General features: G+C 44.0%; 2 pseudogenes; both read left to right on the forward strand.

Annotated features, from left to right (window-relative positions):
- The first annotated feature begins 6,038 nt into the window (after positions 1 to 6,038).
- On the forward strand, positions 6,039 to 7,797 carry LOC137312495 (protein FAM200A-like; annotated as a pseudogene).
- Positions 7,798 to 11,628: 3,831 nt separating this feature from the next.
- LOC137312496 (zinc finger protein interacting with ribonucleoprotein K-like) lies at positions 11,629 to 14,062 on the forward strand (annotated as a pseudogene).
- Positions 14,063 to 21,554: the final 7,492 nt, after the last annotated feature.

Below are 21,554 nucleotides of genomic sequence, written 5' to 3' on the forward strand. Positions count from 1 at the left end.
TCCTAGATCTCTTTGTTCTATAACTCTCCCCAACGCCCTACCATTAACGGAGTAGGTTCTGGCCCGATTCGATCTACCAAAATGCATCACCTCACATTTATCTAAATTAAACTCCATCTGCCATTCATCGGCCCACTGGCCCAATTTATCAAGATCCCGTTGCAATCCTAGATAACCTTCTTCACTGTCCACAATGCCACCAATCTTGGTGTCATCTGCAAACTTACTAACCATGCCTCCTAAATTCTCATCCAAATCATTAATATAAATAACAAATAACAGCGGACCCAGCACCGATCCCTGAGGCACACCGCTGGACACAGGCATCCAGTTTGAAAAACAACCCTCGACAACCACCCTCTGTCTTCTGTCGTCAAGCCAATTTTGTATCCAATTGGCTACCTCACCTTGGATTCCATGAGATTTAACCTTATGTAACAACCTACCATGCGGTACCTTGTCAAATGCTTTGCTGAAGTCCATGTAGACCACGTCTACTGCACAGCCCTCATCTATCTTCTTGGTTACCCCTTCAAAACAAAGACAGATGAAAAGGGAAGGAGGAAGAAACAGATAGAGAGAAAGAAAAGGGAAAAGTAGATACACAAAGTGAAACAAAAACATAATAAAATAAGAAATAGGAGCAGGAGTAGGCCACACGGCCCCTCGAGCCTGCTCTGACATTCAATGAGATCATAGCTTTCCCGCCCGATCCCCATATTCCTTACTCCCCCTAGAATCCAAAAACCTATCAATCTCAGCCTTGAACATATAACGACTGAGCATCCACAGCCCTCTGGGGTAGAGAATTCCAAAGATTCACAACCCTATGGGTGAAAAAAATCCTCCTCATCTCAGTCTTAAATGGCCGACCCCTTATCCTGAGACTATGCCCCCGAGTTCTACACACTCCTGCCTGAGGAAACAACCTTTCAGCATCTCCCCTGTCAAGCCCCCTCAGAATCTTATATGTTTCAATGAGGTCAGCTTTCATTCGACTAAACTCGTGAGGGTATATGCCCATTCTACTCAATCCCTCTCCGAACGGGACAACCTTCTCATCCCTGGAATCAATGGACTGAACCTTCGTTGCACCGCTTCCAACGCAAGTATAACGTTCCTGAGATAAGGAGGCCAAAACTGTACACAGTACTCCAGGTGTGGTCTCACCAAAGCCCTGTACAACTGTAGCAAAACTTTCTTACTCTTGTACTCCAACCCCCTTGCAATAAAGGCCAACATGTCATTTGCCATCCTAATTGCTAACAATACCTACATGCTAACTTTCTGTGTTTCTTGTACGAGGACACCAAAATCTCTCTGAACACCAGCATTTAATAGTTTTTCACCATTTAAAAAATATCCTGTTTTTCTATTCTTCCGACAAAAGTGAATAACTTCACATTTCCCCACGTTTTACTCCATCTGCCATCTTCTCGCCCACTCACTTAACCTGTCTATATCCCTTTGCAGCCCCTTTGAGTTCTCCTCACAGCTTACTTTCCCACCTAGCTTAGTATTGTCAGCAAACTTGGATACATTGCACTCGTTCTCCTCATCTAAGACATTTATGCAGATTGTAGAAAGCTGAGACCCATGTGTTGAGCCTTGCAGCACCCCACTGGCCAACATGAAAATGACCCGCTCATCCCTACTCTATGTTTTCTGTCCGTTAACCAACCCTCTATCCATGGTAATATATTACCCCCAACCCCATGAGCTGCTATCTTGAGTACCAACCTTTTATGTGGCACCTTATCGAATGCCAATTGAAAATCCAAACATTTGACATCAACTGGTTCCGCTTTATCTACCCTGCTAGAACATCCTCAAAAAGCTCCAATAACTTTGGCAAACACGATCTCCCTTTCAAAAATCCATGTTCATTCTGCCTAATTAAATTATGATCTTCCAAGTGCCCTGTTACCACTTCCTTAATAATGGATTCCAGCATTTTCCAGACGACTGATGTAAAGCTAACTGCCCTGTAGTCCCTTGTTTTCTCTTTCCCTTTTTTCTTGAATAGCGATATTACATTTGATACCTTCCACTCCACTGGGACCATTCTAGAATCTAGGGAATTTTGGAAGATCATAACCAATGCATCCACTATCTCGGTTTTTGAACCCTCCGATGTCGGTCATCCGGTCTGGGAGATTTGTCCCGTTAATTTCTCTAATACTTTATCTCTACAGATATTAATTACTTTAGTTCCTTAATTGCATTTTACCCTTGGTTTCCCACTATTTCCGGTACGCTTTTTGTGTCTTCTACTTTGAAGGCAGATGCAAAATATTTGTTTAACTTCTCTGCCATTTTATTATGTCCCCGTTATCATTTCTCCTGTCACGTCCTCTAAGAGACCAACGTTTACTTTTGCTACTCTCTTCCTTTTTACATACTTGTAGAAGCTCTGACAATCTGTTTTATATTTCTTGCTCGTTTACTCACATATTCTATTTTCTCCCTTTTTATCATTTTATTCGTCGTACTTTGCTGGTTTCTAAAAGTCTCCCAATTTTCATGCTTACTCCTCTCCTTGGCAGCATTATAGGCCTCTTCTTTTAATCTAATACTATCCTTAACTTCTTTGATTAGCAACGGATGGATCACTTTTCCCGTGGATTTTTAATTTCTCAATAAAATGTATATTCGTTGAGAATTCTGAAATACTTCTTCAAATATCTGCCATTGTTTATCTTTTAGTCCATTTTCCCAATTTACCTGAGCCAACTCGCCCTTCATACTCATATAATTGGCTTTATTGAAGTTTAAGACCCCAGTATCACTCCCAGTGTGCCGGCTCGATCAGATGTCGCAGGTGAAGCAGCACCAGGGCCTGCGTTTCCCCCGAGGCCGATTCCTCTACCCGCCATGATCGCGTTGCCTCTATAGAAGCATCATCCGATCGTACCTCTAACCGTTGAATCAAGGACCCCAACCAAACACAGGTTTGTGAGGGAAGTTCGCAGCCCTGTGTCTGTCCACGTCTCAGAAATCGGAAATCGCTGCGATCGACTGAATTCAGGGCACCAAAAAAAAACAGAACACTTGTTTTTTACTTGAACGGGAATGCTGCAGGTGCAAATGGTGTTGGTCCGCTGGGACTCTCTATAATGGTGTAAATGGTGTTGGTCCGCTGGGACTCTCTATAATGGTGTAAATGGTGTTGGTCCGCTGGGACTCTCTATAACGGTGTGAATGGTGTTGGTCCGCTGGGACTCTCTATAATGGTGTAAATGGTGTTGGACCGCTGGGACTCTCTATAATGGTGTGAATGCTGTGGTTCCACTGGGACTCTCTATAACGGTGTAAATGGTGTTGGACCACTGGGACTCTCTATAACGGTGTAAATGGTGTGGTTCCACTGGGACTCTCTATAATGGTGTAAATGGTGTGGTTCCACTGGGACTCTCTATAATGGTGTGAATGGTGTGGTTCCACTGGGACTCTCTATAATGGTGTAAATGGTGTGGTTCCCCTGGGACTCTCTATAATGGTGTAAATGGTGTGGTTCCACTGGGACTCTCTATAATGGTGTAAATGGTGTTGGACCACTGGGACTCTCTATAATGGTGTGAATGGTGTGGTTCCACTGGGACACTCTATAATGGTGTAAATGGTGTGGTTCCACTGGGACTCTCTATAATGGTGTAAATGGTGTGGTTCCACTGGGACTCTCTATAATGGTGTAAATGGTGTTGGACCACTGGGACTCTCTATAACGGTGTGAATGGTGTTGGACCACTGGGACTCTCTATAATGGTGTGAATGGTGTTGGTCCACTGGGACTCTCTATAATGGTGTGAATGGTGTGGTTCCACTGGGACTCTCTATAACGGTGTAAATGGTGTTGGACCACTGGGACTCTCTATAATGGTGTGAATGGTGTGGTTCCACTGGGACTCTCTATAACGGTGTAAATGGTGTTGGACCACTGGGACTCTCTATAATGGTGTAAATGGTGTTGGACCACTGGGACTCTCTATAATGGTGTGAATGGTGTGGTTCCACTGGGACTCTCTATAACGGTGTGAATGGTGTTGGACCACTGGGACTCTCTATAACGGTGTAAATGGTGTTGGACCACTGGGACTCTCTATAACGGTGTGAATGGTGTGGTTCCACTGGGACTCTCTATAATGGTGTGAATGGTGTGGTTCCACTGGGACTCTCTATAACGGTGTAAATGGTGTTGGACCACTGGGACTCTCTATAATGGTGTAAATGGTGTTGGTCCGCTGGGACTCTCTATAATGGTGTAAATGGTGTGGTTCCACTGGGACTCTCTATAATGGTGTAAATGGTGTTGGACCACTGGGACTCTCTATAATGGTGTAAATGGTGTTGGACCACTGGGACTCTCTATAACGGTGTGAATGGTGTGGTTCCACTGGGACTCTCTATAATGGTGTAAATGGTGTTGGACCACTGGGACTCTCTATAATGGTGTAAATGGTGTTGGACCACTGGGCCTCTCTATAATGGTGTGAATGGTGTTGGTCCACTGGGACTCTCTATAATGGTGTGAATGGTGTTGGTCTGCTGGGACTCTCTATAATGGTGTGAATGGTGTTGGTCCACTGGGACTCTCTATAATGGTGTGAATGGTGTTGGACCACTGGGCCTCTCTATAATGGTGTGAATGGTGTTGGTCCACTGGGACTCTCTATAACGGTGTGAATGGTGTTGGTCCGCTGGGACTCTCTATAATGGTGTAAATGGTGTTGGACCACTGGGACTCTCTATAATGGTGTAAATGGTGTTGGACCACTGGGACTCTCTATAATGGTGTAAATGGTGTTGGTCCGCTGGGACTCTCTATAATGGTGTAAATGGTGTGGTTCCACTGGGACTCTCTATAATGGTGTAAATTGTGTGGTTCCACTGGGACACGCCTTAATCGTCTAAATGGTGTTGGTCCACTGCGACTTTACAAAATGGCTTGGAATGAGAGGCTTTTTTTCTCTTTGGGATTCTATGTAATGGGAGGGATTCGGAAAGGGCTTGGTCTTTTCGGATTTTTTACAGAGGGAGTGAATGAGAAGGGGTTTTTCTCCTTGGGATTCTATGCAATGCGAGGGAATAGGAAATGGTTTGATCCTTTCGGATTTTGTCCAGTGGGAGTGAGTGAGAAGGGGTTTGATCCATTGGGATTCCTTCTGCGTGCTCTTGCGTTTACTGGGGAGACCTGTACGTTGCCAATCTGCTTTGTATTTAACTTTGTGCCCCCTCGTTGAAATCCTAAAAAGAAAAGCATAAATGTAACGGAACATGGAAAGGAAATTCTTCAGATATCAGGTTATCAGCGGAGCTTATAGGGCAGGTAGCTGCTCGCCAGAGAATGCTGAGCCCGATTGGCAATATCAGCTCACTGCCATTAAATGGGTACGGTCACAACACAAACCCAGGAAAATCAAATGAAGCATAACTGGACATCAAATAAGAAAAGGGCAAACATTTATTTAATAAAGAGATGATATGTCTCAGGCAGTTATGTCGTCAGAACTTGTGATTGAGTGACATTGATTGGTTGAATGTTAGACTGAAGTTTACATTCGCGTTTTTATTAGGTAATTTCCGTTGGGCACATGACAGGCAGTCATTTCATTCTGTGGAGCGATGGACATGTTCCATTGGAATAGTCTTCCTGTTGTGTTTGGAGTTTCCGAGCATCAACCAGGACGCGCTCTTCCTCACCGTCAAAGCCACGGTGATTGGTATTGGTCTATACCCAGTATCAAGGGGAAAGGAGTCAGGGGCGGCCTAGTCATCAAACTTGAATTCCCCAAAATGGATCATTTTGTAATAAGTGAAAGAAGTTCGGAAACACAGTTATCAAACCCATCTACATCCGACAATAAAAGAACTGTGTGTAAGTACGTCATCTGCAACAGAAAGTTCAAGTAATGACGGACGTACTTCTTCCATGTCCACCTGATCTGAACAGCCTACTAAGAAGAAAACCAAATCGTGGACGAGGCAGTATCGAGAGGCTTTTTTGAAATGAGGTTCCATTATTTTTGCAAACGCAAACCATGATCCAAAGCTCCAGTGTGTTATTTGTCGAGGGACTTGCAAAGAAGTGTTTAAAACCTTCAAAGTTGAAAGTACATTTAGAAACAGAACATGGGGAATTCGTTGATCACCCGCTTGAGTATTTTCAAAGGAAGCAACAGGAATTAAAGTTATCATCACAAGTTCTTAATCGGTCAACTGCTCTGAATGATAAGACACAATTGGCGTCATATTTGGTCGCATAACATGTGGCAAAAGAGAAAATGGAGACAAAACTTATTCTTCCAGCATCTCTGGATATGGTGCGTACAATCTTCAATGAGAAGCCTGCTGAAAAATTGAAAAGCATTCCTCTCAGTGATAACACAATGTATCGAGGATTATGTTCTATTGCTGAGCAGTTAGAAGTCAAGCTGATTGCTCGGTTACAGTGAGCCGGGGATTTTGCTATCCAACTTGATGAGAGTGCTGATATTTCAAATTGTGCAACACTGTTAGTTTATGTGAGATATGTCGGGCAAGATGACTTTATGGAAGGTTTGATGTGTTGTCTAACTTTACCAACAAATAAAACAGGGGCACAGATATTCGAAGCACTGCATGAGTGTGTCAATGGAAAATCCAAATTGGACTTTGCTAATTGCAAAGGAATTCCAAGTGATGGTGCAGCAAATATGACAGGTAGAAATAGCGGAGTTGTGAGAAGAATATCTGAGGCAGCTGGTAATGATGGTTAGAATCACTGTTTCATTCACCGCGAAGGTTAGGCGTCCAAGGTTATTCCCCCTGATCTTATGGCAGTACTGAAGGAAGTAGTGAAAATTGTTACTTTCATTAAAGGAAGCTCTCTGAACTGCAGGCTTTTTGAAGCATTATGTTCAGAAATGGGAGCTGAGCTTACTCATTTACTGTTCCACACTGAAGTACGATGGCTGTCACGGGGCAGGGTGCTTCCAAAGGTGTATGACCTCAGGGAAGAGAATCATATTTTTCTAGCAGAGAAACAGTCGAACTTGGCCAATTTGTTTTACGATGACAGTTGGTTAATGAATTTGTCATACCTGGCTGACATGTTCTCAATTTTAAACGATGTGAATTTGAAGTTACAAGGAAGAGGCAATGATTTGTTTCGACATTGTGAACAGATACAAGCATTCCAAAAGTCATTAGAACTGTGGCAAGCCCGACTGAAAAGTAATCACCCGAGCTCTTCCATGTTCCCAACACTGTCACAACACATTGAGGCGAACAGCATCAATGAAGATAAAGGGAATGAAATAAAATGTGTCATACAGTTACATCTCGCTGCTCTGTCTGACAATTTTGATCACTACTTCCCTGCAGAGGAGTTTGCAAATTTTAAGGAAAAGCGTTGGGTGAAAGATCCTTTTTGCTTTCGAAAATTCCGAATCAGTAATGAAGTTAAACTTGATGCCTGAGCAAGAAAACGAGCTGGTGAGACTCATCTGTGAGCACACTGAAAACACGCCACAAGTCATTCAGTTTATCACTTTTTGGATCAGTGCTTTCAAAGAATATCCTCTGTTAAGTAAGATGAACGTTGCGTTGTTGCTCCCATTCACAACAACCTACATCTGCGAATTGTGATTTTCGACTGTGAGAAGGTTAAAAAAAAGCGAAAGAAACCGATTCAACAGCGCACCTGATATGCGTGTAGAGCTTTCATCCTGTGATCCAGATTGGAACGAGATCATGAACAACAGTCACATTAAGTATGTGAAACTCAACCTGACCTTTGTTACTGTATTTATACTGTAGTTAAAATGTTTTTCAAACAACGTCGATGTTTACTTTTAGTTATTACTTGAAGTGAAGTGAAGAGCGAGCATGGATTGATCTTTATTTGGATTTGATGAAGACTCCAGTCAGAAGATATTATTGGTTTGGATCCCTGGGGGAAGTGTTTTTCTTCCACTGGGCCACGAGAAGACAAGTTTGAGAAACACTGTTCAACATTGTACGGTCAGTGCCTGTTTCGCAAACCGGCTCTGAATTCCTCAGTCTGTATTTCCAGACACGGTTCTGTGCACGACGCGGGCAATAAAACTCTGACCGATACGTGGTGACTAATGGCGGCCAAAGGCCCCACAATCCTCCGCGCACCAGAAACCCCCCTATCTCTGCAAGGCGTTGCTATCCCGCTCAGACTGGGCATGCTCCCCAGCCTCGCCCTGCATTCTGGGAGTGCCTCGGTCCTGTGGTTTGTCGCGAGTCGCAATCGGTGGAAACCGGAGATGAAGCCGGGAAGCGGCGGGTACGACGTTGGAGGCGCTGCATGATGTGTTTAATGGTGATCGGGGCCCCCGCTCGATTGGCCCCCCGGGTCTGATTCGGGGCCTGAGCCGCACTCGTGTTGCTGAGTCTCCGCTCGGCCCCGCTCAGTGTCCGGGACACGCACCGCACTTGCTCCGGCCACCAGCCCTTCCCGCGCCTGCGCTCTGCACTCCAAATGGAGATAGACCGTATTCCATTCGCGCGGGGCATTCTGGCTAAGGTCACCCACCATTGTAAGCCCCGCTTGCTGATAGTTCAGTGTTGGGTTAAGAAGGGCGAGGTTTATCCATCAAAAGCAAAATACTGCGGATGCTGGAAATGTGAAATAAAAACAGAAAATGCTGGAAAGACTCAGCAAGTGAGGCAGTAGCCATGGAGAAAGAAACAGAGTTAACATTTTCGGTCAGAGTTAAGGTTTCGTCAGAACTGGAAACATTTAAAGATTTAATAGTTTTTAAAGCAGGTGCAGAGCAAGGGAAAAGGCGGGACGGGGTAAGAACCAAAGGCAAGGTCTGTGATAGGGTGCAGGAGTGATAACGCGACAAAAGCGATGACGGTGCAAGGGAAGGATGCTGGTAATGGGACAAATAAAGAAACAAAAGATGGGTCCTGAGGAGCTTTCAAGTCAGCTCGATGTGTAAATGATATCCTGAACCGAAAGAAGTGCATTTGAAGCAGAGAGCCAAAGACACGCAAATAATAATTGCAGCTTTTCATTTGATTTGATTTCAAATAGCTAAGTTTATGAACTGAATCATGTTTCTCTAATTTCCCAACTCAGATTTAAGGCCCCATTTTACTTTCTTCCTCTGAGCCCCTCAACTTCACCCGGCAGCGTAATGTTGGCGAGCGGTGATTTATTGCCCTGAGAACCAACAGGAAGAGAGCCCAGTCGTGAGGGCCAAGGGAGCAGCGTGTTCTGCACCAATCGCGGTGCTTGAGGGGTGGACCTGAGTCGGCGAGTCAGGTGAGTTTGTGGGAACCCCTGTTAATAATTTATCTTTCAAAGCTCAGTCGAGATTTCTTTTGTCAAGAAAGTAGTTTTAACATTTGTCAGTATGTTTTTTACCTGGAGTTCCTATTATTAGTTTCAGACACTTCAGTGCCAAGTGGATCAAGTATTAAATGTCATTCAGTTCCCTCTTTCCATGTCGCCGTTCAGGAGGGACAGTGTGTGAGACGGGGGATTTACAGCTTAATAGGGGCTAGGAGGGAGAGTGTGTCGGACGGGGTATTTACAGCTTAATAGGGGCAAGTAGGTAGAGCGTGGGACGGGGGATTTAAACCTCAATAGGGGCAAGGAGGGAGAGTGTATGGGACAGTGGATTTAAAGCTTAATAGGGGCAAGGAGGGAGAGTGTGTGGGACGGGGATTTACAGTTTAATCGGGGCAAGGAGGGAGAGTGTGTGGGACGGGGGATTTACAGATTAATAGGGGCAAGGATGGAGATTGTGTGGGACAGGGGATTTACAGCTTAATAGGGGCAAGAGCGGAAAGAATGTTCCAGAGAAACTAGAACTGTCTGTTGTGAATTTCTAACCTGTACTTACATTGATGATTTTTGTTAATTATGTGGACAGAATACATAGACTAGGCTTGTATTCTCTTGAATATACAAGATTAAGGTGTGATCTAATTGAGGTGTTTAAGAAGATTAAAGGATTTTATAGGGTAGATAGAGAGAAACTTTCCTCCAGTGTGGGAGTCCAGAACAAGGGACAATCACCTTAAAATTAGAGCTAGGCCGTTCAGGGTTGAAGTCAGGAAACAGTTTTTCACACAAAGGGTAGTGGAAATCTGCAACTCACTCCCCCAAAAAGTTGTTGAGGCTCGGGGTCAATTGATAATTTGAAAACTGAGATTGATAGATTTTTTTTTGGCCAGGGTATTAAGGGTTATGGTATCAAGGCGGCGAGATGGATTTAAGTTACAGATCAGCCATGACCTAACTAAGTGACGGAACAGGATCGTGGGGCTGAATGGCCGACTCTTGTTCCTATGTTCCGAAATGCAACCATCCACAATAAGTTTGTGGGTGGCAAGGGCCTTGTTCAGAAGTGAACGGACATCTGGAGGGAGATGTGGAGAGTGGAGGTGACTGGTCAGGCAGTGTCTGTAAATGAAGGAGAAATAATGATTGGTCAGTGAGTGTCTGTAAATGAAGGAGAAATTGTTACGGGTCAGTGAGTGTCTGTAAATGAAGCAGAAAAAGTTGACTGATCAGGGAGTGTCTTTTAATGAAGGAGAAATGGTGACTGGTCAGGGAGTGTCCATAAATGAAGCAGAAATGGAGATTGTTCATGGAGTGTCTGTGAACATTACTAAAAGTGGGAGCTATTACAGAGGGACAGCTTACAGGCAGCTATAGGGGGGACATTGTGTTGAAAAGAGGACGAGAGCATAAACACGTAGCCAGAGTCAGCACCTTCAGGGGAGGAGAGGGAGGGGACCCAGTGAGTGTAGAACTGAACCTAAGCAGAGTCAGCACCTTCAGGGGGAGAGAGAGGGGAACAAGTGATTGTAGACTGAATCTAACCATAGTCAGCACCTTAAGCGAAGGAGAGGGAGGGGAACCGGTGAGTGTAGAACTGAACCCAGTCAGAGTCAGCACCTTCAGAGGAGAAGAGGGAGGGTAACCAGTGATTGTAGAACTGAACCCAGTCAGAGTCACCACCTTCAGGGGAGGAGAGGGAGGGGAAGCAGTTAGTTTAGCACTAAACACAGTCAGAGTCAACACCCTCATGGAAGACAGAAAACTGAAATAGAAGGAAAGATGTTGGTGGTGGTGCGATGGGTTTGGGTTTCAGCAGAGGGAGGAGGGGGAGTGTGTGGGAGGGGGGTTTACAGTCTGGGGGAATGAGCGGGAAGAATGTTCCATAGAAACTGGAATTGCCTGTTCTGAATTTCGATCCTCTTTTCACAGTGAGGACTTTTGTAAACTCATTTTACAGGGTCTTACAAGGGGAGGATTTCAAGATGAGAAACTCAAACCAAATATCACATGGAGACCTCACAGTCACTCGATTCACCAGTACCTGAAGATCATCGGCCTTTGAACATAGAAGGAGAATTTTTTTGTCTGTTCTGTTTGCGGGAAAAGATTTCAAACATCAGTGTAACTGGAAAAGCACCGAGAAACATACACCCGAGAGAGAGTGTTCCCGTGCACTGACTGTGGAAAGAGCTTTCACCATTTACACAGCCTGAAAAAAAAACCGCACCATTCACAGCGGGGAGAAACCGTACACGTGTTGTGTGTGTGGACGAGGCTTCAACTGATCATCCAACCTGGAGAGACACAAGGACACCTGCACCATGGAGAAACCGTGGAAATGTGGGGACTGTGGGAAAGGATTCAGATTCCCGTCCCTTCTGGAAACTCATCGACGTAGTCACACTGGCGAGAGGCCGTTCACCTGCTCTGTGTGTGGGAAGTGATTCATTCAGTCATCCAGTCTTCTGACACATCAGCTTGTTCACACTGATAAGAGACCTTTCAAATGTTCTGACTGTGAGAAGAGCTTTAAAAGTAAAACGGCACGACTGGCACAACAACGGACTCACACTGGGGAGAGGCCGTTCACCTGCACTGAGTATGGGAAGAGATTCACCCAGTCATCCCATCTGCTTACACACCAGCGAGTTCAAACTGGGGAGAGGCCGTTCACCTGCTCTGTCTGTGGGACGGGTTTTACTCTGTCATCCAGCCTCACTGAACACCAACTTGTTCACATTGATAAGAGACCCTTTAAATGTTCTGACTGTGAGAAGAGCTTTAAAAGAACAAGTGATGTGCTGACACACCAGCGAGTTCACACTGGGGAGAGGCCGTTCACCTGCTCCGTGTGTGGGAAGCGATTCAGTCGTTCATCCAAACTCATTGAACATCAACTTGTTCACACTGATAAGAGACTTTTCAAATGTTCTGTCTGTGAGAAGAGCATTAAAAGAAAAAAGGATCTGCTGACACACCAACGGACTCACACTGGGGAGAGGCCATTCACCTGCTCTGTGTGTGGGAATGGATTCACTCAATCATCCCACCTGCTGAAACACCAGCTGGTTCACATGTGACTGCAGGGGTTGGATTCTGCTGCTGTCGCTGCTGTGAATCACATCCAGGACTGAACCATGTTCATTCTGACACTTGGGGTTTGTTTCTGATGTTAATAACCCCTTTAACTGGGCTGGAGTTTAGTATTCTGTACAAGAGTCAAATAAATCAGCTTTCCTTTAAAGACAGTGTGTCTAGTGCTTGATATCTTGATGATAAGACAAGCTGATTGAAAATTATTATGAAGTGAGTAGAATCCATCTTATAACTGGATTCTTACACCTTTTAAAAGATGGATATACAAGACGTCCAAGTCTGACAGGACAGAGTGTCCCAGCATTGATCGTGTGTATGTGAGGGCAGAGTGTTCCAGCACTAACTGTGTGTTTGACAGGACAGACTCTCCCAGCACTGACTGTGTGTATGACAGGACTGAGTGTCCCAGCACTGACTGTGTGTATGACAGGACTGAGTGTCCCAGCACTGACTGTGTGAATGACAGGACTGAGTGTCCCAGCACTAATTGTGTGCATGAGAGGACAGAGTGTCCCGGCACTGACTGTGTGTATGTGACGACAGAGTGTCCCGGCCCTGACTGTGTGTACGACAGGACAGAGTGTCCCAGCACTGAATGTGTGTATGAGAGGACAGAAAGTCCCAGCACTGACTGTGTGTATGAGAGGACAGAGTGTCCCGGCACTGACTGTTTGTATGACTGCACTGAGTGTCCCAGCACTGACTGTGTGTATGACAGGACTGAGTGCCCCAGCACTGAATGTGTGCATGAGAGGACAGAGAGTCCCAGCACTGACTGTATGAGAGGACAGAGAGTCCCAGCACTGACTGTGTGTATGAGAGGACTGAGTGTCCCAGCACTGACTGTGTGTTTCCAGGACTGAGTGTCCCAGCACTGACTGTGTGTATGACAGGACTGAGTTTCCCAGCACTGACTGTGTGTATACAGGACAGAGTGTTCCAGCACTGACTGTGTATACAGGACAAAGTGTTCCAGCACTGACTGTGTGTATAACAGGACTGAGTGTCCCAACACAGACTGTGTGTATGACAGGACTGAGTGTCCCATTACTGACTGTGTGTATGTGTAGAAATGCATAAAGAGTTACTTGACCATATTAATGTTGAAATGTATGAACAGTTACTTGACCATAGTGAAGAAGAAATGCATGATGGACATTTGACCAATGTTAACTCCTTGGCTCCAATAATGGGCTCGCTACAGCACACACAAAGAGAAAGACACAATTGTGTAATTGCGTTTAAGCCTTGGTATGTTGATCAATAAGTTGGCTGTGCAGGTGCTTGGTACTGTCTGCCCAACGCCCCCCCCCCCCCCGCCCCCGCCACCCAAAGCAGATAATGGTGTTGCTGACTATAAAATATATTGAGAAAACAGTTCCTTGAGAGGCCATGTGGCCTTGAGACTGACTTCAGCCCTACTGATAACCAGCTTTAGAATGTAGGGAGGGTAAATGTGCTCGGGTCTATGAGGCCTACGTGCCAAAACAGGAATGAGCTATGGACGTCCAGAGGGGGCAGGCTCACTACTTGATTGACCAACTACCTGAACCAATAAAGAATGTACATGTACGCCCATATTCTATGACAGGTGGACATTGCTAATTAAACTGTATAAATGTGAACTGTTTCCTTTGTTCAGTGAAGAGGTTGTTCTGACCATTGTTCAGAATACAGCTTCCCTTGTATACAAGTCAATTAACGTAAAACTTTTCCCTCTGTGATGCTGGTCTGAGTGTGTTAGTGCATTGGTATAGTGTTAAGTTTCGACAGTTTCTTGGAGGTTCCACCGAGATCGCATGTGATCCCCGGTAAGTACGGACACTTGTTGTTATTAAAACTAAGTGTCCTGTGCGAGCCCAGTCACACTGCGATTGATAAGTGTATGCTTTAACTGACGTGACTAATTCTTCTGTTTGCCTTTAAGAATTGGAAGGCGATCATAGGAAATGTGTTTCGTATCGACAAGGGGAAAAGGAACTTGTCAGATTACTCGATATTGTCAGCTGCGGTGTTGTAGTAACGGGCTGAGAGAGAGCAATAACGGATTTTATCTGTGATACCGGCGATTACTAGAGTGACGTTGAGGCTGCTGTGTAGAGCCAACAGACGATCAGCTGCTCGTGCAAAAGAGGCGCCAGGATAAGAGATATGGACTTGTGTAAAAAAATTTAAGTGTGAAATTACAAGTCTGTCGTGGCGACAAAGGGAGACTGGTGTGAATGTCGCGGATTCGGAAGAAACTTTGGGAAAGAAACAACTGACGAGTTGATAGTTTGGTAAAAATGGACCAAAACTAAGAAATATCCCTTTCCCGAAGACGGTACATTTAATATGGATAGAATTAAGTGATTAGAAAAATGTTTAAAAGAGAGAGACCCGAAAAAGAAAGGTTCTTTTGTTTTCAGTGTACTGTCTCTTAAAAAAGCCTGTCCTTCTTGTGAGTGTTTTTTTTTTCTGTGTTGTGAGCCACGCCCCCTTCTTACTGCGTCTTATGTGTTTTCCTCTTTTGTGTAATGTATCTGTTTTGTCTTGTGTTTAATTCTGAGATTGCTGAATTAAAATTGGAGTTATTGAGGTTAAGTTACCTATTAAATTTTGGTTCTTATAAAACGTGAGCATGTCAAATTCCAGACATGGGATCTTCACAAAAAAAAATTGGCATTTTAAATTTTTATCTTGTGTTTGGCTGTGGTTAAAAAAGAAAGGTTAAAAAAGAATAACGGGACAGATAAGAGAAAAAGCGATCTGGTATCACCGTGATAGGAAAGATCGGAAAGCTGGAACAGCTGGGAGAGTTGGTTATAATCATACCCACAAAAAGTATGTTAAAAAAATTAATTGTTCAGCAAATTATAAAACTTACGAAGCAATTAGAAAATTGAGGGGGACCTAAACAAAAGTTGATCACAACAATCTGGAAATACTAGACTAATTATAAACTAAAATGTACGATGGGAGATGTTATTTCCCGGTATGATTTTTTTTTAAAAAAAGAATTCATGTGAAAATTACGTTGACGTATGCTGAGAACGCTGCGTGAATCTGATATCTGGCTCCGTCGTTTTGTTTCTGAAAAAAAAAGGTAACCCCTTCCAAGGACACCGACATCTGTTTTCAATTCACCAAGCAACAACCTTTGCATTTATATAAAATAATTGACAAAATGAGGTTTATTGTAAAAGAAAAGATAAAGTGCAGCTTTAAAGAATTACAAGTTACAGTTGCAGGATAATCTCTGGTTATAAATTAATTTGATTTTCGAAACATTTTGTGCTATTGTGATTGATTCTTCCCGTACCCCTTAAGGTTTTTTACAAGCAAGAAATGACTAACCCTTATTTCCGTATTGCTGAAGTTAAGAGTTTGGACTGCACTCGTTTTTTTTCTAAGATGTTGTTCCGATACCTTTGGAGTCACAGCATTCTGAATGTGGAAAGAGCAGGTACTGTTTAAAGAGTTTTAAACAGTTTTATTGTTTCTTCATAAAAACAATGATTTTTGTGAATTTGAAGGGAGACACCCTTTTTCTTCAGGGTGCATGGTGAGGATCCTTGAATCCTCCTCCCCTGAGGGAATAATAAAAAAAAAAGAGACGGCGATAATGATCATATTGGATTTTAATTGTCGTCTGAAAGATAAGTTTAGTGAAAAGGCTGTTTGCAAAGCTAAAGCAGAGTCTGAAAAGAAAGTAAAGAAGCTGCAAGCAAACAAGTTGGTTAATAAGAAACATTGGAGAAAACACTATGATTAAAATAAATCTCAAAAATAGTGTGCAAAATATATAGTGTAAAGCAATCAACAAATGTGAGAACTAAAAAAATATCAGTCAAACCTGTGTGAGGAAAAAATTTGAAGGCAAAAATCGCCAAGTAACTAAAAAAAAGGTTGAATTTGCTGAGTGTCCAGCAAGTGGAATGATGTATGGAAACATAATCTCAGAGGGAGAAGTATCAAATTACTGCTACCACGAGAGCCAATTAATGTTAACCCCTTCCATCCCAAGAAGCCAGACTGTCAGGCCAAGAGCAGTTCAAACAGATAGAAATGACCCAGTCGGTTGAGAACTGTCTGAGGGTTGTCCAGAACACAGGTGAACATGAGGTAACAGTTGGTATAGGTTATATTATTAAAATTGATCCAATTACTCGGAAATGCCAAAGGCTACAATTGACTGAGATCTAAGTTTCCACACAGACAATGCTACCATGAAAAAAAATGATAAGAAAGGAATGTAAAACAAATCGTATGAAGAGAAAGCATAGGTTGGACAATTGGAAGTCCATTACTTGAGCTATGTACTGACACACGGTTCTAAACGCCGATCAGTTTTACCCCGCCACAGTATGATAAGGTAGTTCGACAAGTTCTGGGGCTATTCAATTTTATTTGAAACTATTCACGAATAGTAGCTCCAATACAAGATCTGACTAAAAGGGGAGACCTTCCCTGACAAATTATATAACTCGCATTCAGAATGCTAAGAAAACTCAACAATTATATCAACACCTCCTAACTCAAGTGTTAAAACAAAGCGCGACATGGAATGGAGGTGGACATCGTAAAAGAGATAGACAAATGTGGAGACGTAAAGATCTGTGTTAAGTGATATAGCAACTGCCTTTAATACGGGTGCCTCAGTTGTTCATACCATTGATTTGGCAACGTTAGATCAAAAGGTCAGAGATTTAGGGTCTCGCATTAAAGATATATTTTAAAAATAAATGAAAATACAGATAAGGAATTGTCTGAGGATCAAATACTGACCATACATTTGCAAAGGATAGCTACAGTGCTAGAAACACATGCCCAAACCATTAATAAATTAATAATAGAGGAATATAACGTGTCTTAGCAGGCGGCAGCTAATGACATCTGCAGTACATATGGTAACTGGATTGTGGAGCAGACACGAGAGAACCTAGCCCAGATACAGGCAGGGGAAGTACCCTTATGGATAACAAATCAACAAACTGAGGGTGAACCTGACCTGTGGGCATGATGGAGGTGGTGCCTCCAAGCGGCTGTTAGCAAACAAGAACATCACCGCTTGCCAATTCAGGGCAATGGTGCGGGTGTACCCCACTCAAGTGGAGTGTAAACCTGACGGAGGAAGTCTCCTAGGGTTGGTACTAATAATACTGGTGATGGCACCCGAAACCCAGGGACGAGAGGTGTACCGAGTACAGAATATTTGGGTAGTGAAGGACGGAATGCACATGTCCCATCACAATATGTTACCATATGCTGTAAAAAAAAATAAAGGGAATTTGGCTGGAACAAAATTAGAGGGATGTGTTACTAGACATGCTATCATTGTATGTCCACATACTGTTGGACACAGCCCAGAAGCAGAGTGTGGGTTTATCAATACCGGTACCAATCAGGATATTAACTGCACCATGGAGGCCCTAGGGGCGAATCGAAAACCCACTCAAGTGACATATGCCGGAAAGGGCGATTACAGTGTAACAACTAATTTGAAAACATTGAAATATGCCAATCTAACTTGTGATATTTTAAATCCAGAGTTCTACTGCATTCCTGTAGTCCCGGTTCGGATTGGACCCGAGGAAGTGGTAGAGATACACCGACAAAACCTCACCACCTTACAAGTTTCTGAGGATGTCAAAAAGTACTTAAAAGAATATCAGGACACATTTGGGTATCTGACACCCCTGTTGACTAAATACTTGAAAGCATTGCGAATGGAGATATGCCTCTCCCAGGAGGTTTATTATAACCTACAACAGAACAATAAAAATATTAAGCATGACATTGACCAAATTAAAGTCACCACTTGGTGGGATGACCTCTGGAATTGGAGACTGAATATACAGATCCACCCTTGGATTAGATTAATTTCATATGTATTAGTCGTAGTGCAGTTTGTTGTAATGTGCTTCTTGATTGTCATTGCATGTAATAAATGTAAGCAGAGGATGAAGGGTTTGGCAAAGATAGTAAAACAGAGCCTGGGTGAGAATGTCCCCTTGTCTCTGTGATTTCAACCAAGAACACATCATAATGGTACCAGGAGCAGCACACGCTGGGGTAAAGTGCATGTAAAAGGGGAGACAATCTTAGTTTGAAAGGATTATCAGATGCTCTGCCACCCTTCCACCCGGACTGGTGGCCAACACGAAGGGAACCTGGTTAAGATGAGATACAGCAGCTTTCATATGTAAAATTCAGGGGATGCCTAGGTGCTTGCAAGAGGGCAACACTGAGCAGGGCATACCTATGGGCAACCATGGGTGACGGATAAAGGTTGGCTATCTTGGGCTTAGCCAAGGGGATATTGTAGAGATAAAATTTGGATTAAGGGATATAAAGGGGAGGGCGCCAATTCACCGGTGTAAAACGGTCTGAAAGGTACCATTCAGTCTAGTTAGGCTGGAAACAAAATATAAAGCACCATGGGATATTTGACTATGTTAGCCCTTTTCAAACTAACATCGTTAGGTTTAGCTGACCAAGGACATTCCCAGCTTACTTGAGAAATGTTTAGAAGGAGTCTGTTCCTGAGAAGAGACAAGAGTACAAAGGCGTATTGATGAAACATGGCTGGGTTCTATTGGGACTTCTCTAGTTCAAGGGTTAGTCATATTCGTTGTTATAATTGTTATAGATTATTGCTTGCTTAAATGTAGCTGTGCTATGATGTCTAATTTGGGTAGAAATATATCACCCACTAATTTAATGGTACAAGTAGAGATGGGAGGAGACGAGGTGCAGGATGAAATTGAACGGTTAACTAAGGTGATGCTCTACTAGAGTATTGTCCTTTTTTATAAATGACAAAAGGGGTAAATGTAGAAATGCATCAAGAGTTACTTGACCATATTAATGTAGAAATGCATGAACAGTTACTTGACCATAGTAAAGAAGAAATGCATGATGGATATTTGACCAATGTTATCTCCTTGGCTCCCATAATGTGGTAACTGCAGCACACACACACAGAAAGACGCAATTGCGTAATTACGTTTAAGCCTTGGTATGTTGATAATTAAGTTGGCTGTGCAGGTGCTTGGTACTGTCTGCCCCCCCCCCCCCCACAAACCCCCAACTCCCCCAAGCAGATAAGGGCATTGCGAACTATACAATATATGATGAGAATAAAGTTTCTTGAGAGGCCATGTGGCCTTGAGACTGACTTCAGCCCTACTGATAACCAGCTTTAGAATGTAGGGAGGATAAATGTGCTCGTGCCTACGAGGCCAACGTACCAAAACAGGAATGAGCTATGGACGTCCAGAAGGGGCAGGGTCACTACTTGATTGACCAACAACCTGAACCAATAAAGAATGTACATCTACGCCCATATTCTATGACAGGTGGACATTGCTACTCAAACTTTATAAATGTGAACTGTTTCCTTTGTTCAGTGAAGAGATTGTTCTGACCATTGATCAGAATACAGCTTCCCTTGTATACAAGTCAATTAAAGTAAAACTTTTCCCTTTGTGATACTGGTCTGAGTGTGTTAGTGCATTGGTATAGTGTTAAGTTTCGAAATATGACAGGACTGAGTGTCCCAACACTGACTGTGTGTATGACAGGTCTGAGTGTCCCAGCACTGACTGTGTGTATGACAGGACTGAGTGTCCCAGCACTGACTGTGTGTATGACAGGACTGAGTGTCCCAGCAATGATCGTGTGTAGAGTGTACATGGGCTGTGGGCGGAGATAAATGGGTGGGGTAGAATCCATGAAAGGGTGGAGTGAGATGGGGTTGTCAGAGGAGATTAATTCGGTTGGAGGAGGTTACAGAGATAGGGAGGGGCGAGGACCATGGAGGGTTTTGATCACGAGGATGGGGATCTTAAAATCGAGACGTTGCCGGACCGGGAGCTCATGCAGTAACACACGAACAGAAACTTACGGTTCACTGCCCGGCAGACAGGTGGAGAAGACATTGATGTCCGCGGAGGAACAGTCAGGGTCACAGCAGCAGCAGTCGAGGGGTTGGAAATGAGGAGGGGTTTTGATGGAGTCGATGGGGAGAAACTGTTGCCACTGGCGGGAGGGTCGGTAAACAGAGAACACAGATTGAAGGGAATTGGGAAAAGAGCCAGAGGGAGATGAGGAGAATGTTTTTCGGCAGCGGGTTGTTCTGTTCTGGAATTCACTGCCTGAAAGGGCGGTGGGAGGTGATCAATAATAACTTTCAAAAGGGAATCGGGTCAATCCTTGAAGGGGGGTAATTTGCGGGACTGTGGGGAAAGAGCAGGGGAGTGGGATTTATAGGATCGCTCTTTCACATAGCTGTTACTGGCGCGATGGGCCGAGCGGCGTCTTTCACAGAGCCAGCACGGGCGCGATGGGCCGAGCGGCCTCTTTCACAGAGGCGGCACAGGCGCCATGAGCCCTACCCCCGCCAAGTCCGCTGTCCTATCTCAGGCCACTCCGGGGTGCGGGCCCTCCCTTTGTCGGGCGAGGGCCGGCATCATCATTCTCCTGGCCCCGGCACAAGGACCGCGTCTTCACGTCAACGCGCTAAGGTGAGTGACGCTGACGCGTATCACTTGATGGGAGAAGTCAGCCCGGGGTCCGGGAGGGGGTGGTGAGAGCTGTCAATCAAAGGGCCCGGAGTCAGCACTCACTGCGCAAGGGGTTTGAAGAATTTGTTTCAGAATGCAAAATCTGCAATAATGAAATTAAAATATTAAGGTACAAGAAAGGGAATAAATTGCAAATACAACAATATGAATTAAAAACAGAAACGTCCAAATTCATATCAGGCTGATGGCCTGGGTCCTCCTGGGTCCTCCTGGGTCCTCCTGTCACTATTAGTCTTCTCTCCCTCGGGCATAGGATGAGCAGAATGATTTAATGTAACCTTTTTTATGCAGAGGGTGCTGGATGTATGGAATGGCCCAGTAAGGGAGGCAGTGGGGCCTGATTGTATCAACAAATTCCAGAGAGTTGGCGAAGTACCTGATAGCGGTAACTTGGGATATGACAGCCTAGAAATTGGGACCTTTATTTCTTTTTGTACATGTGCAACAATTTTAGTGATTGGTGTACCTGGACACCCAAACCCATTTGCTCCTCTCCAGTCCCTAGTTTCTCACCAATAATGAATTAATCCTATTTCTCACCTGGTGCCTGAAGTAGATGCTCTTTGTTTATCTCCCCATATTTT

The sequence above is a fragment of the Heptranchias perlo genome, unplaced genomic scaffold, assembly GCF_035084215.1.
Source record: "Heptranchias perlo isolate sHepPer1 unplaced genomic scaffold, sHepPer1.hap1 HAP1_SCAFFOLD_43, whole genome shotgun sequence".
NCBI classification, from domain to species: domain Eukaryota; kingdom Metazoa; phylum Chordata; class Chondrichthyes; order Hexanchiformes; family Hexanchidae; genus Heptranchias; species Heptranchias perlo.